At 39.4% G+C, this 24,316-nt stretch overlaps 1 pseudogene; it reads left to right on the top strand.

The window, feature by feature from the left end:
* Positions 1–714: 714 nt before the first annotated feature.
* Positions 715–22,359, top strand: LOC143274556 (vomeronasal type-2 receptor 116-like; annotated as a pseudogene).
* The last annotated feature ends 1,957 nt before the right edge of the window (positions 22,360–24,316 follow it).

Genomic DNA, 24,316 nt, shown 5'->3' on the forward strand with positions numbered 1-24,316 from the left:
TCTTGCTAGATAACTGTTTTGTTATATGTAATTTTACTATGTGAAAGTTAAAAACTTCCTTTAAAAAAAAAGATAAGGAAAGTGCTGTGGATAACGCTCTGTATAAATAGAATGCTGATTGGCCAGTAGCCAGGCAGGAAGTATAAGCAGGACAAGCAGATGAGAATTCTGGCAAGTGGAAGGCTGAGGCAGAGAGACACTGTCATCTGCCGCCAAGAGAAGATGTTAAGATACGGGTAAGCCACGAGCCACGTGACAAATTATAGATGAATAGAAATGGGTTGATTTAAGATACAAGAATAGTTAGCAAGAAACTAATGTCACACACTGATACATGTGACATTAGCAGACTCTGGAAGAGACTTGAATGCACCTTGTGACTACTGAACTCATTGTAGTAGTCTGGAGTTTCTTGTCTTAGGACACCACTGGCTACCTCACAATGGCACCTGTAAAAAGGAAGGATGCCTATGATAGAACAAAGCAATGAATGCTGTTTTAAATTGGCTTTCTGCCTTGTAAATGGAGGCTAATTGGGAAAAAATTTAAAGACTCACACCTTGATAGTATGAAAATAGTGATTATTAAAAATCAAAACGTATTTTGCATCAGACCTTGGAGATAAGATTGGGACAAAAGGACAGAAGCTCCCAGCATTGCTCTGCCCATTCACACACCTATTATGCATTATATATCTTGACATTTACATGAACAATGAAAACACACTTACAGCACATCCAGGGCAAACTCTTTCAAGTCCACCTGCACTTCACTGCTCTGCACTGCAATAAGGTAAAAGACACAACCTGTCACCAACTCTCCAGGCTTGTCTTCATTCTGCTTCATTCTCCAAAAGCACTTGGGGTGAATGAGCTTGGACATGAGGAGGGGGATGTTCAGGAGCCAGAAGAAGAAATGCAGAGTGAGCATCAGGTCCTGCCTCCAAATCTCTAAGCCGGTAGTGTGGTCTGTGGGTGCATATCAGGTTATCAAATGGATAACCATGTATACACATCTGCTTTTATGTCTGCTGCCCTCTGAAGAAAATACTTACATGGATGAGATACCTTGCTTTCCAAGAGTCTCCACGACCCTGGAGAAATGTCCAGCATTCTCTGACCTAGGGCTCTACAGCTGATGTCCACAGCAGAGGTAAAAACATGGGTTGGAAAACAATCTGAGGACATCTCAGTCTCAGGTCCAATGACATCAACTCATATCCCTGGGTATTGAGGCTCATGGGAGAAAGCAATGTTGGGCAGATTGGTCCCAGGACAGTGACAATGAGTTATTTGTTTGAACACCTTTAGAAATGATCTCAGCAGAATGGATAAGAAGATGGACGGTTAGATGTGAAGGAAAAGAACTGAAACGACCCATGACAATCAGAGTTCATGTGGACACACTGTGTGTTCTATTCCCAAGTGTAAATAAGAGAGACTCACTCTCATGTGTATGGCATCCACCATTTATAGATCATGCGCAGTATGGTCCATGCTACGTCAGTCACAGAGACCAAATATCCAACTAGTATCCCTTCTCAGAAGTCAGTTCCTTCTGATGACCTATTCCTTCAACTTAATCCTTTTTTATCAATTTGCTCATGTTTATCTCAAAACCCAGTAGTGACTCCAAAGCAGCACTGTGTCCAGTAGCTTAGAACCCATTAGTAACTGGGAATAAAGCCTGTGTTCAATGTGTAAGCTGTTCTTATTCCATTGTCATGCTCATATAATTGTGGCTGCATTCTAGAATATGTATTGACAGTGGGAAAGCTCATTGATGAGTGTGGGCTGAGGAAACACCTTTAGATGATATGAACTACAGAGCAAACAGCACAAACATAGAGCAATTACTTGGTGTGGAGGGTAGAGATGTTATTTAGTCCTGGAGATGAGGTACACAGGGCTGGTGTTCTCTGGATCTTGTGGAATATTTAAAAATCAACATTTAACACATGCATGGCCCCCAAGTTCTGTGGTGAGCTGCCTAAGACTGTGTAAGATGTGGATATAGAGAGATGTGATGGGAGTAGATGTTCATATGAAAATGAGAAAATTCATGTTTCAAAACTGAATCTGTATTGATCACAGCAATCAAGAATAATGCTTTCTTTCTACTAATTATTGTTAGTTTTAAATTAGTGCATAACACAATGGGATTTAGTGTGGCGTTTTCATAGGTGTGTACCAGTGTACTTTACTGATGATTTCTCCTTTATTACCCACACTTGTCATTCATTTCCTCTTGATATTCTTACTCAGTACAAGTAGCTGCCTTCTGAGTTCAAGTCATATGTGTGTATGTGTTTCATATGAGAAAATATGTGGTAAATTTACACAATGGAGTGTTACTCTGCTGTTTAAAAAATGACATCATCAGCTGGGCAATGGTGGTGTATGACTTTAATCCCAGCACTCATAAGGCAGAGGCAGAGGGATCTCTGTGGGTTCACGAAAGCTAGGTCTACAGAGCAAGTTCCAGTTCAACCAGAGATACACAGAAAAACCCTGTCTCCAAAACCAAAACAAAACAAAAATGGCATCATGAAATTACAGGCAAATGCATATAACTAGAAAAAAGAAACACCTTGAGTGTGATAATCTATGCCCAGCATGATAAATATGGAATGCATTCACTTATGTGTGGGTATTAGCCATTAGATAAATGATAACCAACCTATAATCCATAGACCCAGAGAGGTTAGGTACAGAAGAAAGCTCTTGGAAAATGCATGAATCTTTCAGGGGGAGAAATAGAATAGAATTTATGGGTGGAATGTGGGTGGGGGACAGGAATCGGGTGTCAGGTGAGCAGGGTGAAGAGAAATGGGGTTGAGGAAGGGAATCTGGTGAGAGACAACTGGAATTCAGGAGCAGTTGATCTCCTAGGTTGCTGAAAGTCATACAGACCTGCTCAGCTCATCATTCACTGTTCAGTTAAAAATGTTGGACTTTCTAACCATTATAGTTTCATCCAGTGGAAATAACAATAATTTTAATTTTTCCCGTCACAATCAAATTTTCTTTTCTGATTAAACTAGAGTGTCATGTAAAAAAGAAAATAATGAGAATTCAGGTTCTTTTCCCAATTATGCCAAGTTGTTTTTGTTGTTAACATTTGATCATTTAACATGACAATTTTTCTGGTAGGTGTTTTTTTTTGCAAAACTAAGAAATCACACTCTTAATATGGCATTAGTTTTAAATTTTTTATTAATTTTTAATTTGTGTGTATATGTGTGTGTACGTGCACACATGCATTTGTGTGTAAACACAGACACTTAAAGTGTGAGTGTGGAAGTCAGAGGGTAGTTCTCAGAATCTATCCTCTCCTGTCACTGTGGGATCCTGGAATTGGTCTCAGAGCCTCAGGTCTGTCTGTGTCTCTTGCTAGTGAGACATCTTGCTGGCTTTGGTATAAGTTTTTAGTACATCTGCTGTTGTTACTAAAAACAGAAGTTGATCAGGTAATATGGCAGTTTAGAAGCCACGCTAGAACTAGCAAATGATTATAGTTGGGGAAACAAAGGGAACGTGATTATTTCATCACTCCATCAGCTGCTTCTCCAGTCCCTAGAATATAACTACTCAATATTCCAGTATCCACGGTGTCAGCACTCATTGCAAACAATAGTCTGAAGATATTTATTGGAAAATCCCAGATACAAGTCATTCATAACTTCTAAGTGTCATTTTAAGTAGCATGATAAAATACTGTGTCTTTTCATTCTTTCTTGTTTGAGACATGAATAACTTTGTCCAACATGTCCATATTGGACACGCTACCCACTAATTAACATCTTGGCTATCAGACAAACAGTCACAGCATCTGAATGCTAGTGTTCATATAACACTTATTGAATTTTTTTATTTGAGAAAAATTAGAGTGTTTGGACATTTATATGTCTTTTCATCTAGGCCTTAATTTCTTTTATGTGGTTGTATTTGTAGAATTTCTGTTCTGACAATTCTAATTCCTGTCATAAAGGAAAGTGTTTTAAACTACATAATAGTTATATTAGAATTTTTACTTAAAAATTAAGGAAACCACAGTCTCCATTTCACATTTAATTTAATTATTTTTCCCATTTTTTATTAAGAAATTTTCTACTAACCCTACATACCATCCACAGGTCCCACCTCCTCCCTCCTCCCACCCCGGCCCTCCCTCCCAAGCCACTGCTTATCCCCACATCCTCCAAATAAAAGTCTCCATGGAGAGTCAGCAGAGCCTGGCACACCCAGCTGAGGCAGGTCCAAGCCACCCTCGGCCTCACGCCTGTGCGCAAAGTGCCACAGAGCAAGCACTGGGCTCCCAAAAGTCTGACCATGCACCAGGGACCAATACTCAGTCCCCCTCCCGGGTGTCCCCCAAAGAGTTCGAGCTAAACAAGTTTCCCCCATATCCAGAGGGCCTACTCTAGTACCATGGGGGCTCCAAAGCCACTAGTCCACAATTCATGGGTCTCCACCAATATGGACGGTTGTCTCTGCATGTCTTCCCATCATGATCTCACTGTCCACCCCCATCCGCTGAATCCCTCCTCTCTCCCACCGACTGGATTCCCGGGGCTCAGCCTGGTGCCTGGCTGTGGAATCCTGCATCTGCCTCAATTAGTCCCTGGGAAAAGATCCTATAATCACTATTAGGGTATTCACTAGACCGGTTACCAGAGTAGACCAGTCCAGGCACCCACTCCATCACTGCCAGAAGTCCAAGCTGGGGTCATCCCTGTGGATACCTGAGAGCTTCCCCGGCACCCTGCCTCTTCCCACTCCCATGATGTAGGGCAAGGGATGGCAGACTGCAGCCCACAGCTTTGGAGAGGCTAGCTGACAGGGAGGGACACATGGTTGTCCCGCACAGGAGAAGTGGGTGGGATCTGCATGAGCCGGCTGAGGGTGGGGGCAGTGGCTGAGGGCAGAGAATGAGGGGTGAGAACAAAGGGAAATGGGAGGGTCCAGCTGGAGAAGGGAAGGGAGTGGGAGATCAGGCAAGGGGATACCATGATCACTTGAAACTTTAAAGGACTTCACAAATAAGAAAATTATCTCTGGCAGAAATGAATCCTATAATTAAATATTATTAAATAGAAACTATGCCTTATATTAAAATCAAAATATGGATGAATAGAAAAGTATATCATCTTTTTTTGGAAAATTCAAAATTACTGATGGTGTTCTCTTAGAATTGAGGTTTAAATTTTTCTCCAAATGGACTTCTCTTTCTGTTTAATAATGTTATTTTGTATGCTGTGGTGTTCTGTGGGTTTTGCTATTTATACAATATTTTGATTAACTTTTTGAGTATATAATCTCCATATTTACATCATACTCACCACCAAGTCCTCCCAGATCCAGCCTTTACCTCGCCTCCAGCATTTTATCCTCTGTATTTTATGTAAGCCACTGTGCCCTATGTGTTGCCCATATACTAATGGCTGGGAGGACATTTACTACAACATGGTTGATCTAGCAGGTGTCATACCTTTATTAAAAACTGATTCTCCTTCTGGAGGCTGTCACAGTTCAGTAGCTTCCCAGCCATGGGGATTAAGGAGCCACTCCAATCTCCATTCTTGGTTAAATGCATTGCTCATCTACAGGCTTTGTTCTGGCAAACACAGTTTGTATTACTTCATGAGTACAGCAGTCCTATTTTGTAGAGAAGATATTGCTTTGATCAGGTGGTCCATAACCTCTGATTCTTGAAAACCTGTTCTTATCTTCCGTCATGGTGGTCCCTGAGCCTATGTCAGTGGGTTGATATATTTTTCCAAATGTGACTGACCATTCTACTGACACTCATTCTCTGCACTCTGATGACTTAGGGCATCTGTGTTAACGACTCTCCACTGCACAAATGTGCTTCGCTAATGATGTCTAGAGATGCAATAAGCAGGAAATGTGGAGATATGAATTTAGAGGACTGTTTGATACTGTGTTCACTTAGATAATTAATAGGAGTGATTTGCCCTTGGGGATCTTGGCCAGAGTCTATCACCAGGCATGCATTTCTGTCTACTGAGCACACCTTGAATCCAATAAGAAAGTAGTTGGTTACCAATAGAACATTTATGCCACTGCTGCAGATAAGGCATATCCTGCCTTACCAGTTGTTACCATAGCTAGCCTGTAGAGGGGTAGTTTCATTTCTATGTTGATGAGTTTGATTTTAATTCATCATTATATACATTTAAATTTTCTAATAAAAGGATAAAATCAAACACAAAAATACACAACCCCTAAAATATGTGTGTATATCCTGAAACAATCAACCTTTCCATGATAAAATTGCTTGCTTTCTTGATATCTTTTAAGCCTTATATAACCACAGTTACTATTCATTTATGTATGTAAATGAGCATGTGATATCAAGGAGCTAGTCACATTTGTCTTCTCACACTGATAGATGAACTTGGTTTTAGGATAAATATGACTGAACATAGAACACATTATGGAGTTCTGAGAGCTAAACTTAAAAAGATAATTTCAGACTCCAAACAGGAATACAACAACAACAACAAATACCCCATATTATACTGAAGGAATTGTATAAAGGCACGTCATTCTTAAAATTACAAGAACTCACCCAAATATTTACTCGTATTCTTTTTCCAGCATGATTGTAGCACAGAATTAAAAATTTGTATCTTCTTACAAAAGATGGATAGACCTCATGATCCTGGAACACTGAGGATAAAAAGGTTTCACTGTGTCTTTTATCCTCTGAAATGGATGGAGAAAGAATTGTCTTTTGGAATCCACTACAGACAATCTTAGACACCCTTGCCTTGTTGTTACAACACTTTATTCTTTATCTAAGCCATGACACAGGCTGTAATTTATTAAGGAAACCAAATAATATGAAGCCCATCCACATTTAACCTATTCTTATTTGATTACTTCAAAAACCAACCAATTTCTAAAGAAGAATTACAGGGTATCAGAAATTATATTATTATTAAAAGTTGTGGTAAGACACAATAATCTTCCTCAAGGTACAGGAAACTGGATGCAAGGTGATATTTAGTTAAAGCTGAGTGGTTTTCAGAATAGGAACCCTCTCACCATCTGTGCACAATGATCTACAGAGAAGCTGCTGTAGTGTTCACTAAGGGAGGAATACCATCTGCATTTTATTTTATTGTTCTGCAAAAGACCCAAAGTAAACTTTTACCATCGCATCATGGAACAAAACCCATAGACAACCTGATCTCACATAGCAAAAAGCATGAAGTAACACCACTGTAGTCAGGAAGAACAGAGATGCCCACTCTCCCCACTCCTTTACAGAACTATGGTTGCAGTACTACCTGGAGCAATAAGGCAAGAGAAAGAAGTCAGAGGACACAAAGAGAAAAAGAAGTCAAACTACCCATATTTGTGATGCCAAAAGTTCTACAGAAAATAATCTAGAAATCATCAACTGATTCAGCAATTTTGGCAGAAAGAAAATCGACTGCTCAAATGAATATCTTTCCAATTGATCAATAACGAATGCACCGAGAAGAAATTCATAAACATATTCCCATTCACAAGAGTCTCAAAAATTATCTAGTAATAAATCTGAACAAAGAGGTCAATATACTCTATAATGAAAACTTTAAACCTCTTAAGAGACAGAGAAACACAATAGATAACAGACATTCGATATAAGTATATAAGAATTTAAAAAAAATAAAACCAGAGATGAAAGTGGACAGATTACCACAGGAATAGGACATGATGTCGGCTCAGCTTGGTAACATTTCAGCTGTCTGTGAGGGGAAAAGGGCAAGCTTGAGTAACTCTTCATGGATAGGGAAATAAAGCTGACATAGTTGATGACACATCTATATTTTTGTAGCTTAGAAGAGAGAGAAGGAGAAGGAAGGCTAGAGCAGACACACCACTATTAAACCTCTGAATATTGTCTATAATTCTGCAGGACCTCAATCACACTGTAGTATCTGTACATTAATTAAGTAAAATTAACCCTGGTTCAGGGATCTCAGCCTGCAACTAGTTGAATAGAATTAGCCATGGAGCATTCAGATGAATCAGGAATATAGACAAAGAGACATCATAGGAAGGGGTAGGGAGTGATGCAGAATTTCGTGCTTTGTTTTGCTTGGGAGAGACATGTCTATTGCTACGTCTCCAGTGAAACAGGAAGGTCAGATGGATGTTTCTCAGTCTCTCTAATTTAACAGATTTTACCCTCACATCTGATTTTTGAGTCTTTGTTAGTAAATAAAATGATAGCATCTTTGTTTAAACTTACATAGAACAACCACCATGTACCTAGGCCGGGGGACTGAAAGTCCCTCAAAGCTACAGCCTGAGTGGCGGTGACTGTGGGACTGTGGGGCTGAAGACAGTAATTAAAGTATCAGTAGATTCATGTGCAGCTGCTGAGCTGACAGAAGAACATCATTGTATGTTCTCATAAACCCATAGGAAGAGAGATTTGAACTTCAAATCAGGATTGCCCTAAATCATTCAAACCATTGCTGTGCATTTGAGTTGATTTTTATGACAATTTTCTTCTTTCTGATTGTTTCTCCCTACAGCTTACTTTTGGGCCCTTTGATGCTACCCTGAGTGAACAAAGGTTTTCTTCCCTGTACCAGGTGGCCCCTAAGGACACATATCTGACACTTGGCATTGTATCATTGATGATTAATTTCCACTGGAACTGGTTTGGGCTGTTCATCATAGATGATGACAAAGGTGCCCAGATTCTGTCAGATTTTAGAAGTGAGCTGGAGAAAAGGGAGTCTGCATAGCATTTGTGGAAATAATCCTAGCTATCAGAGGTTCATTTCTGACCACACCCTGGAAAAATCAGGTGCAAATCCTAGAATCATCAGCAAATGTGATTATTATTTATGGGGACACTGATTCTCTGTTGATCTTAATAGTAAATATAAAGCAGAAGTTACTCACATGGAAAGTCTGGGTCCTGAACTCACACTTGGATCATTTCAAATTTGATAACTTTTTCCTGTTAGACACATTGCATGGGACCCTTATTTTTCACACCATAAGGAGAAGATCATTAATTTTACAGATTTTATCCAGACAGCCAATCCTTACAAATACCCACAAGACATTTATCTTCATAATTGTAGCATTCATTCTTCAATTGCTCCTTTTTGAGGGAAGACTGTAAAATTGTGCATAACTGTCTGTGTATGCCTCCTTGGGATTCTTGCCAGGGAACAGGTTTGATATGGCCATGAGTGAAGAGAGTTACAATGTGTACAATGCAGTGTATGCTGTGGCCCGCAGTCTACATGAGATGACTCTCAACCAAGTACAATTTCAAACTTCTGGAAAAGGAAAAGAGATGGTATTCTTCCCATGGCAGGTAAGGGAACTCTGTAGTATTATAACATTAGCAACATGCCACTCTAAGGGTTTATAAATGCGCTAAAACTAGACAATGCATAGTTTAGATTATTTTGTCAAAATCTATGACAGAGACTGTGCAAGGAGGAGTCTGCTTATCTTCCATATGTAGTTGTATTGCAAATGGTCATACAATATTTTTCAATAATAAAATTCCATTAACCCCAGAGATTTCACACAGCAGAAAAGACACAGAGAATTGTCATAATGGACATGGATACTTCTAAAATGCTTATGTTACATAAATGAACACTCATAAAATCATTCATTTCACATAGTGAAAATCTAAATATTTTCAAAACTTATTTGATGTGATTAAATACTCTTTTTTATTTTATTTATTTTGTTTTATGAAGATTAGTGTTTTGACTGCATGTATATCTGGGTGAGGGGGTCAGGTCCCCTGGCACTGGAGTTACAGACAGTTGTGAGCTGCCATGTGGGTTCTTGGAATTGAACCCCAGTCCTCTCTAAGAGCAGTTGGTGCTCTTAACCTCAGAGACATCTCTCAGGCCCAGGTATGAATATATTTTGAAAGAAGATGGGAGTTTTCTCCATGTGCATATATGACTTAGGAGTGCTTGGTTCTAAGATTTCTAATAGAACTGATTGGAATATTTTAGAACCATAATGATGTTTCCAATATCCTTGGGTATAATTTGATTGATATGAGTGATACCTATGTTAAAGGTGTTTTTCACAATAGGGATTAAAATCAAGAAGAGATGCTGCCTAATTCTGCCTCTGTTGTACATCTCTGGAGTTTATGTAACGTAAGAGCATGCATCTCTTCCAGCTGAGCCCTTTTCTAAAGAACACTAAACTCATCAATCATGCTGGAGACCAGGTAGTCCTGGATTGGAAAAGAAAATCACATGCAGAATATGACATTCTTAATTTTTGAAATTTCCTAAAAGGTCTTGGGATAAATGCAAAAGTAGGAACATTTTCTCCAAATGCTCCAGAGGGCCAGAAATTGTCCTTATCTTCTTATATAATACAGTGGGCCACAGGATTAACAGAGGTGAGTTTCATCTTACTCCATTATTTTGACCTGTATATAAATTTCAAAACATGTATTTCTGTGTGTTATGACCCTTTCCTGCCCACACAGGACCAGTTTATAAACACATAATGACCACCGATATAGAGGACTGTCTTCATATATAATTTTTCTGAATGAAGTATTTATTTTCCAATCTGACCATTTATTTAATATACTATATACTGTATCTCTTTCAGGATGACTTTCATCATTGTCATAGATCATCTGACAAAAGATTTATTTTGGACCCATCTTGAAAGGTTTCAGTCAATGGTCAGTTGGCCTTTTGCTTCTAGGCCCCTGTCAAGACAGAAAAGCATGATGAGAATATTTAAATGTGTTACTTGTTTGTTTTGCTCTTTGCAGTATAGGAGGTTTTCCTTGGGTCACAGTTTGAAGGTATACTCACTCACTGCAGGAAGTCATATTTTTAGGTGGTAGAGATAGCTGTTCACATTGCATCAACCGTCAGGATGCAGAGATAGCTGAATGCCACTGTTATCATTCTTTCTTCCTTTACATTCATTAGGGACAAGGACCAATAAATAACTTGAGATCACCCACTTTAGAGAGTTTTTTTTACCTCATTTAACCTGTAGCTGGAGTTTTCTCCAGTCCTGCCTAGCACCATGGTCCCTGAAACCACTTATAAAATAATCCCTCAGAAACTTACATTAATTAAACTCCAGGAACATTAGCTCAGGCCTACCATTGACTAGCTCTTACACTGAACTCAGCCCATTTCTGTTAATCTATATGTTGCCATGTGTTCTGTGGCTTTACCTTTTGCCTTTACATGTTGCTCCCTGGACAGCAGGCTGGCATCTCTCCTTGGCTGCCACCTCCCAGCTGCTCTTCTCTGTTTGTCCCACCTCTCCTATACTTCCTGCCTGGCTACTGGCCAATCAGTGTTTCATTTATCAATCAATCATAGCAACATATATTCACAACATACAGGACATCACACAGCAGTAACCTAATGTAGAAAACCTTTCACAGTAGTTCTCTTAGATTGGTTTCCACGGTGATTCTAAGATGAACCACTACTGTGGAAGACAAGATGAATACTTACCATGAAAGAAAAAAATTTATTTTCCTTTCTATCCAGGAGTCAAGAGACAATAGGTTTGTAGTTTCACCAAGACATGCTAACAAGGACCTAAATTCTTACTTTTATGCCTCATCTCATATTCTTTAAACAATTTTTCAACACAGTGATGTTATTAGGGTCAAGCTTTTACTACATGGGCCTCTGAATGACTCACCTTAGCAATACAAAGTTCAACTATCTGCATTTAGAAATATTAGCATAAATAAATTAATAATTCTATATTCAAAAACATTCTACTGGAGGTTCCATAAAACATGACCCTTTGCTAACATTCATTTTATTATTCTCAGATTCCTCAGTCTGTATGCAGTGAGAGCTGTCATCCTGGATTCAGGAAAAGCCACTGAGAGGGGGAGGCTGCCTGTTGCTCTGACTGGAAGCAATGCCCAGAGAATGAGATTTCCGAGACCGGTACATGTCAATCATGCAGAAAATATCACAGCTCTCCACATCTGCAATGTCCAAGCAAAGGAAAAATATCTATAAGTGAACTGCAATCAGTTCACATCTGTAAAGACAATCCTCTTCCTTCCAACTGTTAGAAAACAACACATTGAAATTCATTTTTCCCACTGAAATAACACATTCTTGATTTAAAATTCATACCTGCTTTGTATTCTTGAACCAATGTGAGCATGACTGCCTACAGAAAATCACTCTTCCCACACCAGTGCTGTATAATTCATTTCATAATAAACTTTGTCTTAGTTTCTTTTCTACTTCTATGAAAAGGCACCATGACCAAGCAACTTATGAAAGGAGATATTTAATTAGCTAACTATTTATGACTGTTAAGAGTCCATGAGGGCAGAAGAGAAGCATGTGTGGTAGGTTAAGTGAGAATGGCCCCATAGGTTCATACGTTTGAATACTTGGTCTACAGTTGTGAAACTGTTGGGGAAGTATTAAGAAATGTGGCCTTATTTAAGGAGGTCTGTTATTGAGGGTAGAAATGGTGCTTTAAAGCCTGCTTCATCCCCAATTCTCTCTCTCTCTCTCTCTCTCTCTCTCTCTCTCTCTCTCTCTCTCTCTCTCTCTCTCTCTCTCTCTCATCATGCCTATAGATCAGATGTTAGCTCTCAGCTATTTTTCCAGCTCCATCCTTCCATCCTGCAGCTTGCCATGTTCTCCATCTGGAAGTGTGAGCCTGCAGGTTAAATTCTTTCTTTTATTACTTGTCTTGGTTATGATATCTCGTCACAACAGTAGAAATTTAACTAAGACAGCATGACAACAGGAACAATTGAGACTTCACATACTGATCCACAAGTAGGAGACAGGGAGATACACTGTGAATGACAAGAACCTTAAAACCTTTCTACAGCAACAGCCCTGTCTCAAAAGGTCCATATCTCCTAATCCTATTTTCAAATAGCTCCACTAACTGGGGGCAAGTCATACAAATATGTGATGTAAGGGGGGACATTTTTGTTCAAACCACCGGAGTTTACTCCCTTACACCCATAGTCTTGTGAGCCTATCATAGCTTTATTTTTTAACTTTATTTAAATTTTAGGATAATTCTAAAAATTATACAATACATCTTGAGCACAACCTTCCTACCCTTCCCTCCACGCACCCACTCAAACACCCCTTCTTCCACAGATCCACTGTTTTTCAGTTTCCTTCCAGAAATGACAGGCTTCTGAGTGATATGAACTGAACTAGACATAACAAGATGCATAACAACATAATAAGACTTAGCATAAACTCTCATATCATGGCTGGACCAGACAATCCAGTAGGACGAAAGAGTCCCATGTGCAGGCAAAAGATACCTCCACTTCCAACTGCTATGAGTCTCACAAAAGTCCCAAGCTAAAAAAAACACAGCATGTATTCAGAAGGCCTAGCACAGACCCATGAAGGATCTCTGATTGCTGTTTCAGTCTCTGTGAGCCACGATGAGTCCTGTTTATGTGATTCTTTGGGACATTTTCTCCTAGTGACTTCAACCTCTCTGGCTCCTACAGTCCTTCCTCCTCCTCTTCTGTGTAGTTTACCAAACTTCCTATAAAGTTTAACTATGGGTCTCTGCATCTCATAAGCTGCTGGAGTAGGTCTTCCTGATGATAATTGGGCTAGGCACCAATCAATGATTATATCAGAATATGATTAGAAATTATTTCATTGACTTTTTTCTTTATTACTTTATTTCTTTTTTCTTTTAAGTAATGTGTGGTTCTCTTCTAAGACCCTGAGAATTCAGCTTCATGTTCCTGGCCATCCAGGAAGTGTCAACCATGGGTTGTTTCTCATGACTTGAGCCTCAAGACAGATCAGTCACAGATTGGCCATCCCATAAGCTTTGAGTCACCATTACCCCAGCACAGCTTGTTGACAGGGCAGGTTGTTGATGAAAAGTTTGGTTGCTGATTGGTGTCCAATTCCCAACAATGAGAGCCTAGCCTGGTGAAATAAGATGCATGGGTTAGGCTCCATTGTGGGAACCTGTTTTCGGGTTCCTCGTGGCTTTACCCAGCAGGTCCGCATAGAGGATGATTAGGACCACGGGCCTGAATGCATGTGTCTGAGATGGTCTGCACTTTCCTGTCCTGCTGCGCTCCTTGGCGTCTCTATAAAACCCTGGGCCAGAGACAGTCAGGGCTCATTGGAAAAGGTTCCAGGCCTTCTCGAGGCTATCCTTTATTTTCTATCTGTTTATCTCCGCAATAAATCCTTCTATCTAATATTTCCTGCTGCTCACACTCAAGAAAACTCTGGGGAGCTGTGGGGTTGGTGGGTAAATGCCCCACACTCCATATCCTACATTACTAGGTATCCTCTCAAGGGTTACCCTCATAACTTCAAGAAAGTCTCCACTGCACCAGATTTCCACATACTTCCCTATATATCCACCTATTCCAATAGTCTCTCCTCCTACTCTCTTCCTGTGTCCCCCACTCTGCACCTCATCCCTCCCATTCTCATCTCCACCTGCACCCAGAACACCCACAAAAATCAATTACATTTCCCTTTCCCAGGAAGATCCATTTGTCACCTCTAGAACTCTTCTTGTTACTTAGCCTCTGTGTGTCTGGGGATTGCAGTGTGATTATCCTTAACAGCTAATTTCCACTTATAAGTGAGTACATATCATGTTTGTCTTTCTGGTTCTGGATTACCACACAAAGCATGGGGTTTTTTTTCCTAGCTCTGTCCATTTACCAACAAATTTCATGATGTCATTTTTTTCTAACAGATGAATAATACTACGTTGTGTAAATGTGCCACATTTTCTTTATTCAGTCTTTGGTTAAGATATATATAGAGGTTTTCCAGTGTCTAGCTATTATGAGCAACACTGTTGTGATCAGGGTTGAGCAAGTTTCTTTATGGGAGGATGGAGGATCCTTTGGGTTTATGCCCAAGAATGGTATATCTGGGTCTTGAGGTAGATCAGTTCCCAATTTTCTGAAGAATCACTATATTGATTTTATAGTGGCTGTATAAATTTTCACTCCCAACAGCATGGAAGTGTGTTCTCCTTGCTCTGTGTCTTCACTAGAATAAGTAGTCACTAATGTGATTGATCATAGCCATTCTGACTGGTGTAAGATGGAATCTCGAAATCTTTTTGATTTGCATTTCCATGATGGCTAAGAATGTTAAACATTTTTTGGATGTTTCTCAGCCATTTTGGTTTCCTCTATTGAGAATTCTCTGTTTACTTTCAGACCTCATCTTTTCATTTGCCTATTTGGTTTGTTGATGTCTAGTTTCTTTAGTTCTTTATATCATTTGGATATTTGCCCTCTGTTTGATGTAGAGTTGGTGAAAACCTTTTGCCATCTGTAGACTGCCATTTTCTCCTATATATGGTATCTTTGCCTTAGAGTAGCTTTTCAGTTTTATTAGATCCCATATATTAGTTATTGATCTTAGGGCTTGTGGTATGGGTTCTCTGTTCAAGAAGTCACCTCTTGTGCCAGTGGCTTCAAGGGTACTCCCCACTTCCTCTTCTGTTAAGTTCAGTGAAATTGTTTTCTTTTACAGTGAGTCTGCTTTTATGTTGAGGTCTGATTCATTTGAGTTCTATGCAGGATAATGACTATAAATCTATTTGTGTTCTTTCACACACAGACATCCAGTGAAATAAGTACCATTTGTGAACAATGTTTTCTTTTTCCATTGTGTCTCTCTGGCTTCTTTATCAAAATTAAGGTATGCATAGGAGTGTGCATTTATGTCTGGGTCTTCCATTAGATTCCATTGATCAACCTATCTGTTTTTATGCCCATACTTTATGGGGTTTACTACTATAGTTCTGTAGTACACTTTTAAATCAAGGATGGTGATACCTCCAGCAGTTCTTTTATTGCACAAGATTGTTTTACCTATCCCGGTTTTTTGCTTTGCCATATGAAATTGAGTCTTATCTTTTCAACTCTGTAAAGACTGAGATTGTGTTGCAATTTTGACATGGATTGCTTTTGGTAAAATGGCTGTGTTTTCCTATGTTGAACCTACTGAACCATGAGCATAAGAAATCTTTCCATCTTCTTAGATAGTCTTAATTTTTTTCTTCAAACACTTGAATTTCATGTTATGCAAGTCTTTCACTTGCTGGGTTAGTGTTTCCCCAAAAGATTTTATATTGTTTATGGCGATAGTGAAGGGTGTTGTATCCCTGATTTCTTTCTCAAACACTTTGTAATTTGTAAACAGGAGAGCTACTGAATTTTTTAATGAAACTTGTACCCAGCCACAATCCTAAAGGGTTTATTAGCTCAAGGAGGTCCCTGGCAGAATTTTGGCATCAATTATGTATACTGTCATATCATCTGCAAATAATGATACTTCCAATTCTTCCTTTTCAATTTGTATGCCCTTTATCTCCTTCAGTTGTCTTATTGGTCTAGCTAGAACTTCAAGTACTATACTGAGTAGTTACGGAAGTACACAACTTTGTCTTATTCCTGAAATTAGTGGAATTTCATGAATTTCTCTCCATTTATTTTGATGTTGGCTACAGACTTGATGTAAATTGCCTTTGTGAAGATTAAGTTTGCTCCTTGTATCCCTAATCTCTCCCAGACTTTTCTTATGAAGGGTGTTGGATTTTGCCAAAGGACTTTTCAGGATCCAATGAGATAATCATATACAATTTTCTTTCTTTCAGTTTGTTTATATGGTGATTATATTTATTGATTTGCATATGTAGAAAGATCACTTAATCTCTGAGATGAAGCCTACTTGATCGTGATTGATGATCCTTTTGATATGTTCTTGGATTCTATTTGCATGAATTTTATTGTATTTGCACCTGAATTCAAAAGGAAAATTGATCTGTTATTCTCTTTCTTTCTTGACTCTTTTCATGTTTTGGGTATCAGAGTGACCATGATCTAAGAAAATGAATTTAGCAATTTTCCTTCTGTTTCTAATTTGTGGTATAATGTGAGGTATGTTGGTATAAGCTCTTCTTCAAGGTCTGGCACTGTGCTTTTTTTTTTTTTTGCTTGGGAGAGTTTTAATGACTACTTCTATTTCCTTAAAGGTTATAGATTATTTAAATTGTTTATCTGGTATTTGTTTTTCATTTTATTTTATTTTACAATACCATTCAGTTTTACATATCAGACATGGATTCCCTTGTTCTCCCACCTCCTGCACCCCCCTTCCCCCCAACCTACCCCCCATTCCCAACTCCTCCAGGGCAAAGCCTGCCCTGAGCACTGAGATTGACCTGGTAGACTTAGTCCAGGCAAGTCCTGTCCTCTCCTCCCAGACTGAGCCAAGCGTCCCTGTATGAGTCCCAGGTTTCAAACAGCTAACTCATGCAATGAGCCCAGGACCTGGTACCATTGCCTAGATGCCTCTTAAACAGATCAAGCCAATCAACTGTCTCACCTATTCTGAGGGCCTGATCCAGTTGGGGGCCCCTCAGCCTTTGGTTCATAGTTCATGTGTTTCCATTCATTTGGCTATTTGTCCCTGTGCTTTATCCAACCTTGGTTTCAACAATTCTCGCTCATATAAACCCTCCTCTTTCTCACTAATTAGACTCCTGGTGCTCCACCCATGGAGTAGCCATGGATCTCTGCATCCAGATCCCTCAGTTGTTGGATGGGGTTTCTAGCATGACTATTAGGGTGTTTGGCCATCCCATCACCAGAGTAGGTCAGTTCAGACTGTCTCTCGACCATTGCCAGCAGTCTATTGTGGGGGTATCTTTGTGGATTTCTGTGGTCCTCTCTAGCACTTGTTTCTTCCTTTTCTCATGTGATCTTGATTTAATTTTACTAAGTTGCATCTATCCAGAAAAAATATACATGTCTCTTAGATTTTCCAATTTTTTTTTTTTTGAGTACAGTATGACCTAGTGATTCTTTGAATTTCCTTGGTGTCTGTTGTTATGCCCTCTCCTTGTCATTTCTGATTTTGTTAATTTGGGTATTACCTCTCTGCCTTTTAATTAGTTTGGATGGCAGTATATCTATTTTGTTGATTTTCTCAAAAACCAACTCTGTATTCTTCTCTTAGTTTCTATTTTATTGATTTCAGCCTGCAATTTGATTATTTTTGCCATCTTCTCTTCTTGGGTGTTGTTGCTTCTTTTTGTACTAAAGCTTTCAATGAACTGTAAAGTTGCTGGTATGAGATCTCTCCACTTTTTATGTAGACACCTTTTTCCAACATTTTACTCAGAGTTAATGTCTATATTTGGGGTTTGGTGTGTTTCTTGTGTGCAGCAAAACAATAGATTCTGTTTTCATATTCATTTTCTTACCTATGTCTTTTTATTGGGAAATTGAGTCCATTAATATTAAAAAATATTAATGATCAATGATTGTTAATTCCTGTTTTCATGGTGGTGGTGGGTTTAGAGTGTGTGTGTGTGTGTGTGTGTGTGTGTGTGTGTGTGTGTGTGTCTGTGTGTGTCTGTGTGTGTGTCTGTGTGTGTGTCTGTGTGTTTCTGTTCTTGGGTTTTTTGTTGGTATGAGATTATCTATTGACATAATGTAGTGGATGCAGTTAACCTCCTTGGAGTTTTGGTTGGAGTTTTGCTTCCTGTACCTTCTCTAGGGCTGGATTTGTGGGTAGATATTATTTAATTGTGACTTTGTCATGAAATATCTGGTTTTCTCCATCTAAGCTGATTGGGAGTTTCGCTGGATATAGTGGTCTAGGCTGGCATCAGTGTTCTCTTAGACTCTACATAACGTCTCTCCTGATTCTTCTGGTTTTCAGAGTCTCCATTAAGAAGTTGGGTGTATTCTAACGGGTGGGCCTTTATATGTTAGTTGTTTTTTTTTTTCTTTTTGGGCTTCTAATAGTTGTATTAGAACATTGTTCTGTATGTTTAGGGTTTGATAATTATATAGCTTGGAGATATTTTTTCTGGTCCAATCTCTTTGGTGTTCTGTAGGCTTCTTGTACCTGTATAGACATGTCCTTCCTTAGGTTAGGAAAATTTTCTTCTAAGAATTTCTTGAATTTATTTTCTAACCATTTAAGCTGGTATTCTTATTCTATTATTATTATTCTTAGTTTGGTGTTTACATAGATTCCCAAATTTCCTAGATGTTTTATGTTAGGAATTTTTAGATTTAACATTTCCTTTGACCAAGGAATATATTTCTTGTATTGTGTCTTCATCACTTGAAATTCTCTCTTCCCTCTCTTGAATTCTGTTGGTGATGCTTGCATGTGTAGTTCCTGTTCACTTACCCAGATTTTTGATTTCCAGAATTTCCTCCATGTTTTCTTTATTGCTTCTCTTCCATTTTCATGTCTTAAGTAGTTTCTGTCACCTGCTTGTTTGTATTTTCCTGTCTTCTTTGACATTCTTTAAAGAATTTATCAATTTCCTCCAGTTTTTTTACTTTCTTTTCCTCAATTTCGTCAAGGAATTTTTTCATTCCCTCTACCATCTTCATAAAGTTGTTTTTAAGGTTGCTTTCTTGTACTTCAGCACTGTTGGAATGTTCAGGTCTTTCTGTTATAGGGTAGCTGGGCTCAGTGGTGCCATATTGCCCTTTCTGTTGTTGATTGTATTCATGCACTGGCATTTAGGCATCTAGGTTTGCACTCATTATACATCTTTAGATGTTAATTCCTGACTGTCTGTTGAATGGGTGTTTCGTTTCTTGGATTGGATTCTGTTTCCTCTTTGGTCTTCTGGCCTAAGTGGCCAGGGATTCTGGTGACTAGGCAGTTTATAGGGTATCTCCAGTGGGGTTTTGTGGCCTGCAAGACCTCTGGGATTTGAATATCAATCTGGCCTCTGTGTTCCAATAACCTAAGTGGCCTCTTGTGTTCTGGGAATCTGCTTACTATCTGGAATTCCTAGTATTGCATAGGCTCCAATAAGGCAGAAGTTTTCTGCAGAGGTTGCGTGCTAGGATAGGGAATACAGATGGTGTGCAGTTGGAGGCTGCTGGGGCAGCTTTAGTGAGTGTTGGCTAGCAGTGGGCAGTGTCTTACCTTTGGACTCCAGAACCAGCCTGGCCTGAGGTAAAACAGAAGTCTTCTGCCTAAGGTGTGGGCTGGATTATGGAGCCCAGAGGAGGGAGTACAGTCTTGGGCTGCAGGACATGCTTTAAGGAGTGTTAGCCAGCAGCGGCAGAGCCTGACCTGTGGTTCCTAGGAACTGCCAGAGCTGTTTGCTGGATAATGGATCTGAGTGAAGGGAATGCTAGGATCCCTAGAACCAACCTGGCCTTTGGTGAAGCAGAAGTCTTCTGCTGAAGTTGTGGGCTGGAATGTGGAGCCCAGGGGAGATAGGGCAGCCTGGAGCTGTTGGGAATCCTGGGGTCCCTAGGACCAGTCTGGCCTCCATTAAAGTTGCTAGAATTGTGGGCCAGAATATGGAGATGAATAGAGATTTTTCCTTTAATTTCTTCTGGCCCTAATGGAGTTTTCCTTTAATCTTTGATTTACAACTTTGTGTTTTATGCTTTTGGGGTTTGTGTTTGCATGTGTGAGAGAGTGAATATTTAATTGTTGTTTTGTTTGGTTTGTTGTGATTTTGTTTTATCTTTTTTAAAAAAATAGAGAAAGACGGGGTGTGGAAATGGGTGGACATGGAGATGGGGAGAATCTGAGAGGAGTTGGGGGAGTGCAAAATCATGATAAGAATATATTATATAGGGAGTGTGAATGGTAATGTGATGATATAAAGAGATTAAATATATATCAAAAATTAAAAGTGTATAGAAATATGGACATTATTAATACATTGAAAATATAGCAGAAAATCCATAAGCATATATCATAAGCCAAGAGTAAATTGATAAGATATCAGGAACAGAGAGTTCAAACACTTGACCATGAAGACATAAGAATACATGAGTAGTTCTGTATCTCTGCAATGCAGAGATACTGCTATACAGAGTTATGAGAACAGTGTCACTGATGAAGTGGTTCAAGGCTGCAAGAATTTAAGAATTTTAACTCATTCACACTCATTCATAGAAGGAACAAACTTAGAGAACACCATGGAATTATGAATGTAGATGCATTTAGAATACAAGAGAACATCATATAAGATTTCCAAGGATTTCAAAGGACATCCTCTCTATTGCACTGAACTCTCGTGCCCTCTTAAGAATGGAGATGTATTAATGAAGAGGCAATGACAGAGTGAAATTAGGTTCATGTGATGTATGCCAGTGCTCTAGTGACTTGTAAAACAGATACAGCAATGTCACTCCAGGAGAGGATACCATAGGAGTAACAACAGAGAAAGCATGGGTGCTGCTTAATTTCTGTCAGCATGAAGTAGAAGGCAAATTGAGTTTACTCCTTCTGTATTTATATCTAAAACAAAGCAAGGTGGTTCAGATATCATTGCAATGATCTCGAGCAGGTAAGTGACTTAGAATAAAAGGGGAGACCTGAGTATGCATTCATAACCACCTGCATTTCTACCAGATGTGGATCAGTGTGTGAAGTGTCCAGAAACACACTATGCAAATACTGAGAAGAGCCACTGCCAACATAAGACTGTGACATTTCTGGCCTAGGAAGATCCCTTGTGGAACATATTCAGTGTCATGTCCCTGGGCTTCTCCTCACTCACAGCTGTTGTACTTGGGGTGTTTCTGAAACACAGAGACACTCCTATTGTCAAGGCCAATAACCAGCATCTCAGTTATGTCCTGCTCATCACTCTCCTCCTCTGTTTTCTCTGTCCCTTGCTTTACAATGGCCATCCTAGCACAGTCACCTGTATCCTACAGCAGAACATATTTGGACTTCTGTTCACTGTGGCTCTTTCCACTGGGATGGCCAAAACTCTCACTGTACTTATAGCCTTCAAGATTACTACTCCAGAGAGAATAAGGAGGTGGCTGCTGATAGCAAGGGCCCCTTATTTCATCATTCCTATCTGCACCCTGCTGCAAGTTGTTCTCTCTGGAATCTGGCTGGAAACCTCTCCTCCACTTATTGACAAAGATGTCCTTTCAGAACATGGACACATCATCATCATTTGCAAAAAAAGCTTATCTATTGCCTTCTACTGCATCCTGGTATACCTGGGAACACTGGCTCTAGGCAGATACCTTATGGCTTTTTTGTCCAGGAATGTGCCTGACGCATTCAATGAAGCCAAGTTCCTGGCTTTCAGCATGCTGGTGTTCTGCAATGTCTGGGTCAGCTTCCTCCCTGTCTACCATAGCACGAAGGGGAAGGTCGTGGTGGCTATGGAAGGCTTCTCTATCATGGCTTCCAGTGCATCACTCTGAGGCATCATCTTTGCCCCCAAGTGCTACATCATTCTATTAAGGCCAGAAGGGAACTCACTTCATCACATTAGGGACACAACATATGATAGAAGAACAAACCTTAAAACCTAGCTCCCATATTTCTTAAATTAAAGAGTTTTAATGTATAATTGTTCTCCACTCTCTGAATACTCACATATGAAGTCATAATTTGGCATTTGATCCCATATGCTATTATTTCTTTAAGTAATCATATTAGGCTAAATGAATTTTGCATCAATCCTCATATTCATGTAGGAATATAGCCTGCAATTTGAGTTCTCCTCTTACATTCACTATTACTTTTGTGTTATTGATTTCATTTACTGATGAAATGCTAATTTGGGAATTTTCCACTTGGATCATTCACATATTTTATTAATTTGACCACTAGATTATTCCAAAAAAATTAATTCTGCTGTCAATTACATATATTGATGAACAGTTTCAAGAGTTATACATGTAAATATTAAACATTTTTAAATTTGACATTCATTACAACAAATTTGTATTAATATAGTGTTTTGTTTCTGAAGCTTTTGAGACCATTCTCTAATTTGTCATGTGTTCTTTTCTTATGTTTTATTCTGAAGAAATTCAAATTATTCACATTCGATGCAGCTTTTTATAAAGATTATACTGTACCAGAACACTACAAAATGAGCTACATACTAAGTTATTGCAAACTCAGGACCTCATTTTATAACCCAACTCCAAATGTCAACCAGAACAGCCAATTTGCAGTCAACACCAGCAGCCTCTCTTGAATTATGATGCCCTGTGCAAAATGCCCAAATGTAACTACTCCCACTGAGTCTGTACTCACTTCTCTGTGTTACTCTAAACATCCAAGCAGCGTTTATCTTGTCACTTCCTCACAGTCCTTCACCTTTTGCTAAAGGAGTGCATATTCCTTCAACTCATACAGACTGGAAAAGACCTACAATCCAGGAAGGCCATTTGCAGCCATTGAAGCAGAGGCTTCTCAATACACTGGACTCCAGATAGAATTAGCAGAAGATACTTGGCACTCAGCTTCAGAACCGGTCTGTGTGATGCCTGTATGTGAACAAAGACTTAGTGAACCATGTCTGAGAGAGCCAGATCAGTCAGGAAGACAAGAGTAAACAATCATCGATAAAGAAGATGGGGACTGGCACACATTCTTATACACACAGGGTTCCCAATAGAAGAAGAGGATACTTCATGTGTCAATAAAGCCCCAGGACTCTTCCCATGATGTACTTCCCTCATTCTCATGGAAATACACTTTGTTCAGTTGGCTGCTCCATTCAAATACTTGTGTGTGTGTGAGAGAGAGAGTGAGAGAGAGAGAAAGAGAGAGAGAGAGAGAGAGAGAGAGAGAGAGAGAGAGAGAGAGAGAGAGAGTATAAGAGAAAAAAGGGAAAATGGAATAAAATAAAATAAGGGAAATTTTTTATTCTCATCATGGAAGCTGCAGTGTGAAAGAGTGATTCATGCCGTAAGCCCCTTTGTGCATTTATCTTTACTTGCAAGTGTTCATTGCAAAGAGTCATTGATCTGGTTTGAGGCCTTTGGTTTCTACTATCTTATCGATGCTGGGCCCTCACTAGGGCTCCTCCTTGATATCCTATTGTTGCCCTGTGTTTTAGAAATCTTGAGACTTTACATCTACAGACCAGGTCTCTTCACAAGCTCCAGCAGGTCATAGATGGAGTGGATAGTGGCGTAGGTCAAGTCATGTCCTTGGGTCTGGGCCTGTGAAACTGTAGGATTGGTCTACCAGATGTCAAAAGGGGACAACTCTCCCATACTTACAACTTTGGGGCTGGCTCACACACACCTGCACTAACAAGTATGGATCCATGGTGCTGCACTGGTGAGATACGGGGGCTGCTCTCCCAAGTATTGCACTGGTGGGGGTTAGGAATAGCTCTCCCACACTATGACCACAAAGCCAGCTCTATCACTTGCCCCAGATATTGATGGGCATGGGGGAGGAGGGCAACTCTCCTCCAAGATACCACCTCAAGAGAGATGTGTAACAGGGACAGATATCACATGCTCA

The sequence above is a fragment of the Peromyscus maniculatus genome, chromosome 1 (assembly GCF_049852395.1).
Source record: "Peromyscus maniculatus bairdii isolate BWxNUB_F1_BW_parent chromosome 1, HU_Pman_BW_mat_3.1, whole genome shotgun sequence".
Classification (NCBI taxonomy): domain Eukaryota; kingdom Metazoa; phylum Chordata; class Mammalia; order Rodentia; family Cricetidae; genus Peromyscus; species Peromyscus maniculatus.